This window comes from Biomphalaria glabrata, chromosome 12 (assembly GCF_947242115.1).
Source record: "Biomphalaria glabrata chromosome 12, xgBioGlab47.1, whole genome shotgun sequence".
NCBI classification, from domain to species: domain Eukaryota; kingdom Metazoa; phylum Mollusca; class Gastropoda; family Planorbidae; genus Biomphalaria; species Biomphalaria glabrata.
Window position 1 is genome coordinate 31,718,033 of NC_074722.1, and position 17,290 is coordinate 31,735,322.

General features: G+C 40.0%; 1 protein-coding gene across 1 annotated transcript in view; it reads right to left on the reverse strand.

Annotated features, from left to right (window-relative positions):
- Nucleotides 1-7,368, reverse strand: part of LOC106073279 (uncharacterized) — a 40,192-nt gene extending 32,824 nt beyond the window's left edge. The window contains exon 1 of the mRNA XM_013233797.2: nucleotides 6,841-7,368. The gene's annotated coding sequence lies outside the window, so the exon portion shown is untranslated. The remainder of the gene's footprint in view (nucleotides 1-6,840) is intronic.
- Between the last annotated feature and the right edge of the window lie 9,922 nt (nucleotides 7,369-17,290).

The window sequence follows — 17,290 nt, forward strand, 5'->3', positions numbered from 1 at the left end:
TTTATAAAATGAAACATTAATTTAATTTAATGTGGTCAAATCAAGAATGGTATCGTCGATCAGGAGAGAAAGAGTTAAAGAAGAAAACTTTTCCTAACGTTAGAAAGTAAGAATATCCTTTTTATAAATAGCGGAGGGGAGTATATCACCCCCACCCAGCTTGCGCTCCTTCCCCTAAAAACATCAATTCTATGCATCTTGTTTTCAATGATCAAGACCTACTCCCTGAGGGAACCATTATTTTTATTTATTTTATTTTTCTGAAGGAGTGGGATCCTATTATCTCACAAGCCAAAGGGCACTACATCACAATGCAAGTCAGTGGGCACTACATCGCAAGCCAGAGGGCATCAAATCGAAACTCAGAGGGCATCACATCGGAAGTTAGAGAGCATTATATGCAAGTAAGAGGGCATCGCAGCGCAAGTCGGAAAGTCAGAGGGCATCACACTGCAAGTCAGAAAGTCAGAGGGCATGACATCGCAAGTCTTAGGGTATGACATCGCAAGTCAGAAAGTCAAAGGGCATGACATCGCAAGTCAGAGTGCATGCCATCGCAAATCAGAAAGTCAGAAGGCATCACAAGTCAGAGGGCATCACGTCGCGAGTTAGGGCACCAGATTTAAAGCCGGAAGTCAGTGGACAGACATTTCAATGTATATGAGCACCCCTTTACAACTCTGTTTTCATCCAAATAATGGCAACTATCGAGACGAGAATATTTCAGGGAACTATTTACAATAACGTGAGATCCATTGGTTCGTTGTTAATCATTTCATCTTTTGCCATTTTTAGGGAAACTAATAGCTTCGCCTGGCAATCGACCACAAGATGTGATGATACAGAGTTACTGGGACGGAAATACATTATCCATTTTAACTGTGACATTGTATTTATTTTTAGGACTAGCAGCCATATTCTTCACAAATAAACATGTTTAGGTGGGGGGTTTTTTTACCATTGTTTATTTGTTCATTAATGAAATCTTGATCACAACCAGCAAGGCTAATAATGGGATGAGTGGCCGAGTGATAAACTGCTTGTCCTCCTATCAAGGGAGCTTGAGTTCGAACCCCGACGCGAGCAGAGTTGTGTTGGCTGAGCTCGTAAAGGCAGCACGGAAACCTACTCCCAGGTACCCCCCCCCCCCCCCTCTATATTTGTCGAATCTTTCTGTGTTCGGATCCCGGAATTATGACGGCCTTGGAAACAGGTGTCATTACTGCATGTCACCGGCTGCAATAGTTTTAATCGACTGGACCTCATCACACATCTTCACTGTCACCTACCCCCTTTCATGCACACTCGTGGCATATCTCCTTCCCTGCCCCTGTAACTACACACCTAGCCGGCTATTCCACATTGTTTCAACACACTCACACTCCACTGCAATGCATGCGGCGTATGCTCACGGGGCAATGAACTGATGAAGGCGAACGCAAAGCACGTGACAAGATCCTCCCGTGTTTTTAAACTAGAGATGACTCCACCAAGCTAAACGGGTTTGGGGAGGGGGGGGGGGCTAACAACATGATGAATAGCACAGGGTGCCGGGTTCCATTTCTTATGCTACATGATAAGTAAAATAGCAAAGTCTGGAAGAAACAAAGAATGCCTTGACCCCTCTCTAGCCAGCACAATGTTTCACCATGACCTGCATAAACACATCCCTAATTCCCCAACACACACACAAATAAGGAGCTGCGTTACTTCTTTAGACCACTCCTATCCTAGTATTTACCTGGACTGTCTCAGCAGGAATAAAAGCGACACATTAAAGAAAAAAAAACTTAACTGTAACTCAGTTTGACATGAGTATATCGCCCCCCCCCCCCTCACCCTTAAGCATTGTCAACGTCACGGAAAAGGACGAGGTTTATTGGATAAATCTCGCTAGAGTGCAAAGGTCACAGCATACATGCACTTCCCGTGTCCTGATTTCAATATTATGAGGACACAAAAAAAAATATTTGTAATCCTGATAGTGAACAAATAATATCCTAAAAACAAATAATATCCTAAAAACAACAAAAAACTCAAAAGCTTTCATGTCCTTTGAATTAACCAAGTCGGGAGCTCAGAAGGCGGAACAAATGACCTTGTTAGGTGGGTCTTCTTCACGCAGTAGAAAGTACACTTCTGATCAATACAGTTGAACTCTTCGTCCTTTTTCCAAATCTATAATCTCCAACGTTCAAATAATTGCCAAGGCTACAAGGCTAGAGAAAACTTGGTTGCTGGTGTAGAGGCTAGTCAGCCTAATTCAACGAACTTATATTTTATTTCGGAGCTATCTCTCTCTCTCTCTTTCTCTCTCTCCATTGGACGCGACATCGATCCAGTGCATTACTTCCGTGTCTCAAGAACCGGTTGAAACCAGCCTTTGCCGTTCCTGTCCTTTTCATTCATCAAGTCTATTAGCTTAGGGAACAACTGGGAGCAGTGTATCGGCGTGTGTGTATAAGTGTACTCCGGGGAGGGAGGAGGTGGTGGCACGACCAGGGGCGCTTGAGGGCTGGTATACAGAGAGATTTGAACGATACGATTGTAGGAGAGTACAGATCGAATGACAAATATACCACACACGCACACATATATATAAATATATATAGGGCCGGATTTAAGGGAGTGCAGGCTACCACAAAAGATAAAAGTATACCCGAATTTCGACGGGTCACTAACTTTTATTGTTTTATGTTGTTTCGTTTTTTTCTAACATTTTGTTCGCATTATTTTTACGGCTGGCAAAAATGTTGTAAATTAACTCTTTAGCTCCGTAATTATTTTCCCCGTTCGGATATAATTGTTAATTTTTTTTTCGCAGTTGTACATTCTACCTAGTTAGGGTTAAAACCTTACTTTTGGTATAGAATTATAGGAGGATGCATGTTCCTTTTAAATAATACAAGTTAAGGTTTATAAAACCAAAAGTGAATTTTACTTCATGCGGTTATTTAATGGTATCGTTCATTAGGAGAGAGAGAGAGTTAACAAGTGTTCGCTTGTAGCATGATCATTATATGTGAATGCAGCTCCGGATTAGCGGCAGTGCGTCGAGTGAACCGTCTACCAAGGGCCTTACCCTCCACGTCTTACCAAGGGCCTTACCCTCCACAAACTCAAACATCTACATTTTTTTTTAAAATGTGAATACTAAATATTTTTTTAAAGAGTAAAGTGAGATTAAATTTACAAAAACTATATTTCTTTCTTCTAAAATATAGCAAGCTTATAGATATAAGTAATATCACATAATACAACAAAACGATGGTCAAAATGTACACATAATGTACACGAAATTTAAATTACACTCAATAAAGCAAGTACATTGTACGATTTAAAAAAAAAGTGCATGTACATAAAGAAAATCATAATAAAAGCACAAGATGCAATTCAACTAAAAGTCTATTTTGTGTTGTCTTTTTTTTTTTGTTGTTTTGAAGCTGGTGAAGGCCTCGTGGCCCAAACGTTTGTTTTTACTTCGATTTATTGTCAATCGACACAGCGTCGATCTCTAGTTATCCTAAGCAGGAGTTCGAACCCTCAATCCATACAAACTTAATCCTGTGTGCTCAGCGCCGTGACCATGTAGTTATTGAGTGAAGCGTGTAGAAGAAACCAGTTTATGGTCTGATTTTATCCCCCCACAATAACGGAAATTCCCAGTGCAATTCTGACATGGGCTCAGCATAGAGAAAGAGAATCTATCGCACACACACACACACACACATTCGTGCCATGCAGCGAACCACACAAACAGACCACAACTTGAAATCTTTATTTCTTGAATGCCCAGTCTTTTCAAGCTAGGGCCCAATATTTCACAGACCTTTCCCCACCCCCACCTCTTCAACCACTTCTTCTATCCTCCCGTGCCTCGTTTTTAATCACACGAAGCTTTAGAGTACATAAAAGCCCCAGGAATGTTTCGATGTTTGGGGAGGGGGAATGTCTGGCGGCTGGAAAAAAGGGGAGAGAGAATTCGTTCATGACCCAGAATCGGACCAATGGTGAGGAGAACCAGTGTCACTAGGTGGAATATTTTAACCGGATTTATCTTCCTTGAGTTAAATTAAATACACTGAGGCTATTCTCTCTCTCTCTCTCTTTATATATATATATATATATCTATATCTATATCTATATCTATATCTATCTATATATATATATATATATATATATATATATATATATATATATATATATATATATATATATGTATTGGTGTGTGTGTGTAAAAACACAAATACGAAGCTAAATGTTGAAATACTGAAAGATATTTAACAGTATGCAGTCACGTGTATTTAAACCTTCACTTCCACTTTCGTTTTTACTGAACCATGTTCTCACGGTTACGCCACATTTTGGTGTCCCTTTTGCTATAACAGAAATCCATGCGGTTCACTTCCTGTCCTCAAGTGACTCCACCCACTCGTCAGCATGCATTGTTTACCCTAGAGATCTCCCGTTTGTGACGCCCTGCGCCAATCATGCATAACTGATGGGTCACGTGATAGCTAATTAGGTAAGGGCATCGCATGCTGATATTATGCCAGACTTTCAAGTGCACATTGGCAGAATGACCAACCAGCTCTGATGTCAGGGAAACGTAAAGGCGGTTGGTCGTTGTGCTGGCCACATGACATCCTCGTGAGCCACAGAAACAGGAGACCTTTATATCATCTGCCCAATAGATCTGGAAGTCTGAAAGGGGAAACTTTCTAGAATGAAGGGAGAAGCAGACGGAGAATCAAAGGAGAGTTACCTTTTATAATAGTCTAGGTGAGAAAGAGAGAAGAAAGAGAAAAAAAGAGAATGAAGAGAGAAGAAATAAGAAAGAGAGAAGAACGAGAAGAAAGAAGAAAGAGAAGGAAGAGAGATGTATACCAACGTACAAACGTACCCGCAACCATATCACGCTAGAAATAGTAACAACATATAACTGACAGCTAAAGGCAGTAAAAAAAATGGCAGTAAGTCGTTGTGCTGGCCACATGACACCCTCCCTAATCATTGGCCCCACAAGCACATCAACTTCATGTTACTACCGCAGATGTACAAAGCATGAAACATTGTGGGGGAAAAAAAACAACTGGTTTTCCCGCTTTCAAGGTGTTACGCTTGTAACAAATTTAAGAGAAAAAGAGTAACACACACACACACTGTCATCTACTACAGACACAAGCAGTCCGCTAGTAGGCATAGTGTTACTAGCAGACTATCATGTTACTGAACTCGTGTCATCCGTCTTCAAGTGCCAGGCATCATTAGTGCCTGGTTAGTGCTTAAAGAAACCTAGATCTAGTTTAATTAACCAAAGGTGAAGGGGGGGGGGCATACATTAGGACAACAATAGACGCAATTTTGAATGTTACAGTAAATGCCTGCAACGGAGAGGTATGTCCTACAGCATTTAGTGGCGGCCCCTTCTGAAAAACGCCTATGGAAAAAAAATAAACAGGCTAACACAGGACAAGCATTTCAGAAAACAAAATCTGCTATACACCTAGAGATCTACATTTTGAGGGTGTATGGTATATCGAGTTAAGGAGTAAAAGAGGCGGAAGGATACAATTGAAACCAGAAAGTAGGCCCACATAGACCAGTACTAAAACAGATCTAGTATTTTTATGAAGCAACAGAATAGACAGCCCTATTCAAGAGTTCATACCATTAATTAATGCTATCAAAGTATTTGGAGATTATCACGAGATACTAAGCAATGTCAAGGACACTAAGTTGAATCAAAACTGCCAACTATATAAAGTTACAAAAAGAAAAGCTTAAAAATGTTGATTCTGTAGTGCTAAAACATGTGCAAATGCCATCATGTACCTTTATGAAAAAAAAAAAAAGACTGTTTACCAACAGTTCCTTTATTCTGTCCACAGGCCACACTAAAAAGGTTTCTATGAAGATCTCCAATACAAGTGTTCCACAAGAATTACAAATATCACGTGTCTAGAATAATATTACACATTCTATAGATATGTTAGGGCCTTATCCGTTTAACTTAGTTAGATTTGGATAATTGGCATAAAATAATCTTAAACTGGTGTGTTGTAAGCCTTAATTTAGAGTGATTAATATTCTGTTCTGTTAATTACTAGATCTAAATCTGGTCCCAATTGTAATCAATTTCGGTTTAAAATCGGTTGGTTCAAAGAGTGAGCTAGGTAGGCCAACTAGACATGGTCGAGTACAGAATCATATAATATAGATCTATATATTTGAAAAGATTAATTAGGTCTGCTTAAACTTTTATAGTAGATCTACATCTAGATTGTAGATCTAGACTAGATTTAATTTAGAAGAAAAGTAGATGTAGTAAGTTAACAAGTTATGGAGACCATATAGATCTACTAGACTAGCATATATTATAGATCTAGATTTACATGATATAAATCTAGATCTAATAGTTTGTATTAGATCTAGATCTACATTTTAGATATCTTTAATAAATAATATATTAAAGCATGGATGCAAGCAACGGAGCCCAGTTTTGCCTGCAAAGGGGGGGGGGCAAAAAAAAACTGCAAGCATGATGCCTCTTAGTCTAGATCTATATCTTCACAACATAAATAAAACATTTACCGCTATAGATCTAGATCTAGATTATATAATTAATAATAATAGTGACTTTTTATCAGATCTTATCTTATATAATACAGACGTTGAAAAATATATCAAGTCCCAGGCCGAACAGTCTTGATTCAAATGTGAACTCTATACTAATTATAATTTATATAGATCTAGATCTAGTTACACTAGTAACAGTATTCAGTAGATCTATATATGAATATGTTTGAATATGATACACAATGGAGATTTAATGCTTACAAATAAATGACCTAGTTGTACTCCTAGAATCGAGTGGCTGGTGTCTAGTTCTGGCCAGACCAAGTTGAATATTCATTAAATAACATTATTTCCAAAGGAGAATGAACAGTCCGTGGATATATTCTAGATTGACTAGATCTAGGTCTTTTGTACAGGAAACCAAAAGAGTTACTCCTCACCGCACGATCTCACTCTCTGAACAAAATATACAATGACAGAACTCGAGGAGTTTGTTCCCTTACAAACTAAAAATAGCCAAGCACAACTAATCACCAGAAAAAAATGAGATCGTTAAAAACCTATCTAGATCTAGAAAGTCTATGAATGTACACACTAGAATGACAACAATTGACTTGAATGAGCTCCTGAAGTTTTACGAAGCACTTCGGACAGCCTTTACGAGCACTGAGTTTTAATTTAATGTTTCGGAGAGTGTACGTTTTTTTTTTTTTTTAAGCTTCTTGGCCTGTTCGCTCTCCGCCTCTCTCTCTTCGCTTGTTCTTTCTCTCGCTCTCTCCGGGAGACGTAGCCGAGCGGCTCAACGCCGGTGGTGTACGCCTAGTGGAGGTGGTTCGGCTTAAAAACGGCTTAGTGTAAGGCCAGCAGACGGCGAGCTTGTTGGAAGGGGAGGAAACGGGAGCGAGGGGGGGAGAAGGAAAAGGGGGCGGGAGAGGGAGTCACGTTCAGAGTTCATCTGACTGTTATCCCATAATTCCTGCTCCCCACTCGAGTGTCCTCGCTTCAACCTCTTCTATCAATGGCTTTTTTTTTTCGAGAAAGGCACTGCCCTAGTGGCACCTACACTTGCGAGCTAAGTATTGTTTTTGCAGTACTGTGTGCGCCCTGTGGTGCGGGAGTAATAAATTAATAATTGGACTCAGAGATGGGAGTTTAGATAAGATCTCGTTTACTCGTTGGTTTCGAGTATTTCGAAGTATTTTTTTTTCTCTTTATTTAGCTTTTTTATAGTTCCATTTATAATTAGTAAATAAAGCTTTCGGCAGTGGTGTAGCAACCATGGCGCCTGGACCCATGGCTAATAGGGCCAGTATAGATATTCGTTGAGTACTTTTAACAAGACTTACAAGAATTGAGTCTCATGACCCTATTACTTGGGAAAAAGTGGTACATAATTGGCATGTCCTTGTGTAAATGAGCCCAGGCCTAAGGTGCCTGTTTGTTATTTTTTGTTTTTTTTGTTTACCTCACAAGTCAATATAACATATCTGCCAAATAAGTCATCATATTCGTGTCTTTTTAACACGTGATCTCAAAGCTTTTCAAAGATTCTTGGAAGGAAAAAAAAAAAAAGGTCTTCGCCACTGACGCCAGATCTACAACCTTGTGGTCAAAAAGTCCGTTTCATCCATTCAGGTCACTCGGTATGGGAAGCGAACATGGAACAATGTTTTTAACGTTTCTACAATGCCTCCCTTATGATGTAAGGACCACCGTGAAAGCAGGCCATCCTTCACCCAGCAACTTTCTTTATCAAGCGAGACCACTCGTTACAGAAGACAGGAACACTGGCCATCAACGTCACAGCCAATGGGCGGTTTAGACAAATAGCTCGTCGCCAAGTCACAGGTCTGTACCACGTGGCAACGAGCTATTGGTCTTTCCAGCCCACAGGTAGTGACGTTGCAGGTCAGTGTTGATGCCTCCCATAACGATTGGTCTCGCTTCAAGAAAGTTCGTAAAGGCGTAATGAAAAAGCTAGTCTGAATTAATCTTCATTTCTGCACTGAAACCTTACAGCAAAGAACAATGCTTATGTATATAGCTATGGAAGAGATGCTAACGAAGGATCCTGGGTGTCACCTACAAAGGCCGCATCACAAATGAAGTTCCAAACAGGATAACACTTGCTATTGGGCCTCACGATGACCTGATGACCACTGTCCGAAAAAAAAAACGCAAACTAAAACTTTATGGCCATATCACAAGGTCCTCAAAACTCGCAAAGACCTTCCTTCAAGGAACAGTGCCAGTAAGAAAGAGGGAAGGGGTGTAACACATCCTACGGCCTTCGCAAAGGTCAAAGGAATATTGATACCAGGTTTCATTGATATCTATCAAAGACCTTCCTTCAGGGAACAGTACCAGGATAAAGAAAAAAAAAAGAGAAAGCTATGGGAAGACAACTGTAAATATTGGACGGGTCTGTCATTGAAAGAAATTATAATCAAGACAAAAGACAGAGAGGAAAGGAGAAAGTCAGTCGACAGATCATATGTGGTACCCCGACGGTTCAATAGACTACGGGACATGTGAAGGGTAGAGAAGAAATGCACGGCGTTGCCCATGGTCCCGGGGAGGTCAGGGGTGTTATACACCCCACGGCCTTCGCAATGGTCAAAGGAATATAGATCTAGATGCCATTGAGATTTATCATATGTTGTTGACATTGAGATTCTATACATTCATTTAACATTGCTTTACATATTACATAAAAACACTATGATTTGTTTTTTTTTAAATTATACATATTATTTACCTGACTTAAATTACGACAAAGAATATTTGTTTCGGTATATCTTATGACTTAGTTTTATGTAGGCTCTAGAGTGATGTCCATAAATAAATTATCTTTTATTATTATTTTTTTATCCCACTACTTTCGGCATACATTTCCACATCCATTATTTTTTTAAACATAGGCCGAAAATACGTATGTGTGTTTTGCTTTAAGTGTGTGTGTGTGTGTACGTGTTAATGATATGTGAGTGAGTGGTATGTGCCTCAGAGTGCCTCGCCAGTTCATGACCTCATTTCGAGGATCAATCCAAAAGATACAAGAGAGAAGGAGGGGGGGGATGAGAGAGCAACGTGCGCATGCGTAAAGCGAATGCTATGCCGTTGGATGGGGAGAGCGCGAAGCGGAGGTAGATCTAAGTAGGTCAGTTTGGTTGTGATTTGGCTCTTTGAAAGAACTCTCGAAACGCTAACATAGCAAACGTGTCTTTGAAACGTGTTATAGGTCTAATTTAATTATGTTAGTAAGCTGAATATATGCCATTGTTGTGCTTTCCATTTTACCGCAGAGCTCTCGCGAGAGATTGAAATAGAACCTTGAAAAAAAAAAAAAACTTGACCAGCATTTCTGAACCTGTTTTTTTTTTTTTCCATTGGCGAGTTACTTGATCCGGACTATTTTTTTTTCAACGCGCGAGTACACAAGTGCTTAAACTACTCAAAGTGGTGTAATTTTCTTCTTATTAGAAACTGTAAAAAAAAAAAAAAAAGTACAATAGAAATGAAATGTCAGAAACGCTATTGCTAATTATACATGAACCAAAATAAATAAACACAACATGTATGGTATATTAGCAACACTAAGGTACAATTGTACTACAATAGTTTTTGTTGTTGTTGTTGTTGTTGGCCTCCTACAGTCGTAACGACTATGGTTCATCTCGCAGAACACTTTTTCATGGGACTGTGGAGCCCTGTTTTGGAGAGGAACTCCGGTCCAGTGATGTAGCTGGAATTTGCCATCATTTGGTGGCCCGTGGGGCTCGACCTCTTTAGGGGCCCCTGCATTTTGACATTCGACACAACATGAGATAATGGCGTAATATTTCATATTTAATGTAAAATAAATTTCGAACATTCATTTGGCGCCCCCCCCCCTCATTTCCCAACATTCCCCATCATAGCTACGCCACTGCTCCCGTATATATATAGAGAGAGGATTAAGGTGGCTTTTGCTTTGGTGGAAGAGGAGAGAGCCATTTTTCGTTCGGCACGCTTTTCTTCGATAGTTATTGAGAGAAGAAAGTGTTGAAAATGTCGCGGAACAATGATAAGTTCTGGCGAGGACTGGATAGTTAAGTCGGGGGTACATTTCAGGCCTCACCTTGGCACCCCTATGTACACGTTTGTTATGAAAGACATTTAGTATACCTGGGTTGGAAACATTTCTTCTAGTGGGCTCCCACAGCACGTTTAGCAAACGGTAAGTGGTGGTAAAGTATAGGAATACGTTGGAACCCGTCGTGCTCTCGTCCTCCGCCCCGTTGGGATGGTGGATCCCCAAGCAGCCGTGTCTCACCGAGACCAGTCGTTATAGTAGGCCTCAACACTGACCTGCCTCGTCGCAGCCCGTGGGCAGAGGAGACTAATAGCGCGTTGCCACGTAGTACAGACATGTGAAGTGGCAACGAGCTATTGGTCTAAACTGCCCACAGGTTGTGACGTTGCAGGACAGTGTTCAGGCTTTTATAACGATTGATCTCGAGCAGAGCCAGGGCTCAACTCCATTGCGGCAATCTACCGCATTCAACCTTTTTTGGGGAAAGGGGGGGGGGCACCGTCGTATTCTCGAACCTGGGCCCATAGGTGTACCTTGCTACGCCACAGTTTTAAACGTTTCTTGACCAAGAAAGTTACCCTTACATGTAAGATCCCAGTGACGCCACTGCGTGGTGTCCTGAAAGTATAACATAATAAATTGTATAAATTGTTGTGCTAACACCTCTCCCCCCCCCCACCCCTTTCTCGTCCTTTCTACGCTGGATGTGATTTTTTTTTCTCTCTCTCTCTTTCCAACTTAATTTATGTTGGCGTCATGTGCTTTGGCCCTGAACTACTGACCTATTTGCCCAGGACAGCCAAGACTGGGGCGGTGTTGTTTTATTTCGACAGCTCACACTTGTAGCTGAAAAAAAAAATCTGCCTTTATTTTATTTATTTTGTTTTTATTAGGAAATGAAACAAACAAAAAAACATGCAAAATACAAAAAAAAAAAAAAAGAAATCTTTTAAAAAGAAAGCTTATCTAACAGGAAGAACCCCAAAAACATTGCCATATCTCTCAATACTGCAAGGTTTAACTCCCCATTTCTGTATCAAACAGAATTAATTAATTACCCCTAATTGATTAAATATTTTTTCTTATGAATACATGTATTGTCACTGACTATGTCTAGTTGTAAGCATTTTCCGAGAATGGGAATTAGGTGAAAGAAGTGCACAAATTAGCAGACAGACAGACAGACAGAATTGATATTAGCCTTATAGAAAGGAGTTTCTGAAGGACAGTTAGATTTTTTTTTCCTATTATTCTGAAAAGATAAAAGGAACTTCTTTCAGACCTTGCGATTTTATTTTTTTTTTTTTGGTAGAGGACGAAAAGCTCATCCGTTTCTTGGGCCCAGGGTTTACGAGGGTGTCATGTGGCCAGCAGAGCGACCAGCCGACCTTACTTCCCCAACGTATGACTAGGTCCCCAGGGGCTCTGCGGCCTTCGTTTTACGAGGGTGTCACGCGGCCAGCACAACGACCAACCGCCTTTACGTTACCCCAACGTATGACTAGGTCCCCAGGGGGCTCTGTGGCCTTCGTTTTACGAGGGTGTCACGTGGCCAGCACAACGACCAACCGCCTTTACGTATCCCCAACGTATGTCTCTAAAAATTCAAAGGTTTGCAACCCTCTCCCCATTGAGATCAGACAAACATGCCGCTATCCATTCAGAAATAATAAGACCTACCATGTCAAAACTTTTTTTTTTAGATTAGTTTATCATTAAAAATCTTATATTCCCTCACTGTCTGTCTGTCCGTCCGTCTGTCTGGTAAAATGTGTGTACACGCTATTTCTCCCACCACACCCATTCTCGGATCAAGTTGAAATTTCGCACAATTATTTATTGGCATAGACAAGACATGAACCAATAAAAAAAGTAACTAATTAATAAATTATCAACAAGGGAAACTAATCCTTTAGTATTCACAGATATGGCTAAATTAGTTGTGTTTAGTCCCCTTACATAATTGTTAACGCTATTTCCCCTTCACGTATTCTCGGATCAAGTTAGTACTTTAAACAAGTATTTAATGTACCTAGCAATACATGAATCAATAAACAAAAACACTCAATTAGACAATTAATTATTGGTCATTAATTATTTTTTCGAGATCGAATAAGGGAAATAACATGCACATTGGTGATAGATATAGTTTGAAGGGCTGAGTCCCAGCTGCGACCTACATACTTTGCCACACTCAGCGCTGACATAACCATTGTCCACCGGTATTAAATCTTCTTCGGATGACAGTGTATCCAGTTTAAATGCTGACGTCGACTAGTAAACCACTGTTTTCAAGATAGCCATTTGTCCACCTAGTCGGCGTCAATGTTTTAGGGATCCATTAAACCACGAATGCCCTGATGCCCAAACTAATGTCAGAAGCCCATAGACGGGTGTTATCAGCACCCATCTGCCAAGACTAGTTTCCCTTTCAGACCTTGTGGTCTATAGGGCAGATGATGTAAAGGTCATCTTTTTTTTCTGTGGCCTACGGTTAACGAGGGTGTCATGTGGCCAGCACAACGACCAACCGTCTTCACTTTTCCCACACTAATGAGAGCTGGGGTGGACTCAGGGGTGCCCTAAAAGTCCCGAAATTTAAAATCCCAGTGGTCACCGAGAGTACACAGAGGTTAAGCTGCATTAGGTTTCGACGAAATTATTTTTTTTTAAACTAATTCTGCCTTGATGCATGTATCAACAGATTACATGGCCTCACAGCCGTCACAGGTGAAATTAGGTTAACCATCACTGCCTTATGACAGAGGCGGTCTTATCGAAGCGCGGGGCCCTGGGCAAGTGTCAATATCACATGGCCACGAATATTTGTCCAATGGGCTAACGATGATAAAAGATTGCCCCACTCGCACCCCCCCCCCTTTTTTAGACCTCCTCTGCTTATAGTTTAGACTAGATTTAAGAATATTTTGAAGTTCATTGTCAACTAATGCCCCGAAACACGTCAAAGATCTATAAATATATTACTCCACTAACCGCACTGAATTGTTCACTATATTAAACTAAATAAAGCTTGATGCTTCGCTTATTCAATTTTTTTCTCTCAATTTTTTTTCTCTCAAGAGTTCACTAGGTCACGCGTGCTACGTCACGTAATCGTTAGTTTAAATTGTAATTAACACAACTATTTGCGCGTGATTAGGTCACAAAACTCGAGTTTCTGCCTTGCATTCCAATCTAGTTAAATACAATGAACAACTTTCGGCCTTGAATACACTCACCACACATCACATTCGAATTATTATTATTATTATTATGTTAGAAATGAACGAGTAGTCATTCTCTGGCGCTGCCAGGGTCGAGTTTCGCTAAAGAGAAACAAAATTCATCGTAGTCCCTTTAACAGTTTCCACTGAGGAATTTTCTGGTGATGTGGCAGGTCTGCAGCAGTACCGCCCTCTGACAGGCAACGAAGATGTTCCTAGGAATGTTAAGGGCATTGAAGGTGTCTGTGAGGTCAGTTGTTATTATCCCCTCGGTTGATATAACAATGGGGTATATTGTTATTTTGGACAATTTCCATAGACTCTTAATCTCCAAGCCTAGGTTCCCATATTTTCTTTATTTTTCTATCTCAGATTTTCTTAAATTATGAGACAGTGGTACGGCGATATCGATAATGGTAGCGGTTTTTTCTTTTTTATCAATGAACAGCAGGTCCGGGCGATTATTATTATTATTATTATGTTAGAAACGAGTATTCAATCTGTTTCGCTGCCAGGGTCGAATTTCGTTAAAGAAAAATTCATGGTAGTCTCCCTTTATCAGTGTCCAGTGAGGAATTTTCTGGGGATGTGGCAGATCTACACGGAGAGAGAACATAAAGGAAGGGTCACGGATAGCCAATGCCATACACAACAGAAGCAGAAAGAAGGGTGAAAATGCAACGGCGCCTGGTGATTACATATTCCCAACCTGCGACCGTAGCTGTGTATCAAGGATTGGCCTCTTTAGTCACACAAGAAGTTGCAAAGGGAAGGAGCTACCACACGAGACGTAAAATGCCACAGAGGCAGGTCTGCAGTAGTACCGCCTTCTGACAGTTGACGAGAATCCTCTTAGGGATGTTCAGGGCCTCGAATGTCTTTGCTAGGTGTATTGTCACCACCCCCTCGGATGATACAATAACAGTGTTTATATGTATAGTTGCTTTATCTTCAAGGCGACAAACTTAATCAAGCTATTTCTTCATCTTGAAACTGTCAGGTAGAGTTGAGTCTTGGCCAGCAAACGTGAACAAGAGCTCCCTCTCACCGGCCTGAATGAGAACACTAAGGTTTTTCATATTTCGTTAATAATAATAATATTATTATTGCATGAACTTATAGTCATTCTCCAGAACAGCTGTTAAACATTCGGGAAGCACGTACCATTACAGTTCATTCACAGTGTCCACTCAGGATTTGTATTAAGATATAGCAGGTCTGCAACACTGTTTAAAACGATAGTAAGGGCCTCGAAGTTCTGATTGAGGATCATTGAGGTCAGTCGTCACCACGTGTCTGGTTATTTTGTGATTTTAATTTCGTGACTTGTTTAATCTCCAAGCGTAGATTCTCAAATATTTCTTTGCTGTGTTTTTTGTTTTCACAACCGCCATTTGATTCATAAGAAGGAATTTTTAGAAAGCGTATATCAACTCACTTTGTCTGTCTGTCCGTCTGTCTGGTAAAATGTTTTGAACATGTTTTTTCTCCCATTTTTCATGCTCGGATCAAGTTAAAACTTTGCACGCAATTATTCATTTAACCTGACAAGATATGAATCAATCAACAGCAAAAAAAAAATAATTAATTGGTGATTGATTATTTTGAATGATTTCGAAATAAGGAAAAAAATGTTACTAACTGAGAGATGAGAATAAATATGGATTTAGTGCCCTTATGACGTTTTGACACTTTTTTCTCCCACTTCCCATTCTCGGATCAAGTTGAAATTTTGTTATAATTATTGATAATCGATGACAATACATAAGTCAATCAATCAATTTTGTTTTTTATAGCAGAAAGGGAGCATAGCCCTGTTATTTTCAGTAAATGGCAGTAATTAGCGGTTCTTTCCATTAAATAAGCTTTGTTTTTTTAAGTATTCTTTATTCTATTGCTTGTTTAGGCATTATAATGAATTTTACATACTGAGAAGTTTATAAGGTAAGGCCAAAATATTTAAATTTTAAACATTACACAAGTCAATTTTTATGAGCCTCTGTCAGGAAACTTGTTTAGTTTTGTGAGTGTGTGTTGTTGTTTTTTGTTGTTGTTTTTTTTTTTGGGGGGGGGGAGGGGAGGGTATCCGTCAGTCAGCTTGTCTGCCATGATAAGATTTTTAAAAAAATCAAATTTCACCTTCTCTTTCACCGTGCAGATGGATTGTGGTGGTCGAGTTGGGTAAAGAGTTCAAATCCCGGAGAAGACTTCGGGACGTTTTGGTCACCCAACTCTAACGGGACATGCAATAGGAACGTAAAGGGGGTTGATTGCTGTGCTGGCCATATGACATCCTAGTTAACCTTTTGTGATGGACTTTACATCATCTGTCCCCATAGATTGCAAGGTCAGAACAGAGGCGTAGCTAGCGTGGGGGAGTGAGGAGGAAATCCTTCCGGCCCCCACTTGAGGGGGCCCCCAAATACGTGTGTTTTTTTTCATTAAATATTGAATATTGCGTAAAATGCGGGGACCCCAAAGAGGTCAAGCCCCTCAGTCTCCCAGATGATGGCAAATTCCTAGCTACGCCGCTAGGTCAGAAAGAGATATATGCAAAAACTCCTTTTGATCTTCTGAAGCGAATCAATTTAGTTTTCCAATTTATTTTAAGACCTATTCCTTAACAACCATTTATTTTCAATCGTCGACTAAATAACCTTATCTATGCACAAGACCCAGATTCATTTCTCCTCTATTGTGTTCAAAAGAAATATAAAAATAATCATTTTATTGCCCGAGTTCCAGTTTCCATTCGAACCCGTGTGATATTTAAGGGGTAAGACAATAGCAGCTCATAGAGTCATCTCCCATTGTTCGTAACGACATGTCTGAGTGCGAGGTAGGTGTGGTCTAGATATGGGCATGTGGGCAGAGTAAGGCGGGAATGTAACTGACTTCACAAGTTCAGTAACTCTACTCGATTTCGTTACACTTTCTTGTACGTTGGTGATTTTCACGACACTTGTTCATCACAGTGGTCTGCTCTTTGTTTGCACTCTTAAATTTTTTAGATCCTGTCTACATTCATTTAGCATCAGAATACATTAACAAAGGGAAGAAAAAAAAAGAAGAGGAAGCTATAAGGAGAATAGCGTGGACCATATAAAGGATGCGAAAAAAAATTATAAAAAAACGAAAAGAGGATTAGAAGAAAATACAACATCGTCCCAGGGTGAACCTCTATTAATGGTAATGTCTTCGATTCCCAGGATTAAGGATGATGTGTTTTACGTGACTAAGCAAACCCAGTTGCGACCTACATATTTTTCCACGGCTAATGCAGAGAAAGCCGATGTCCGAGTCTATTTAACATTTCTTAACGTCTTCTGACTGAGTTTGTCTTCTACAAGGACTTTGAGACTTAAATGATTTTCCCGCGACCTTCGCGAAAGCTCTCAAACTGTCTCTTTCA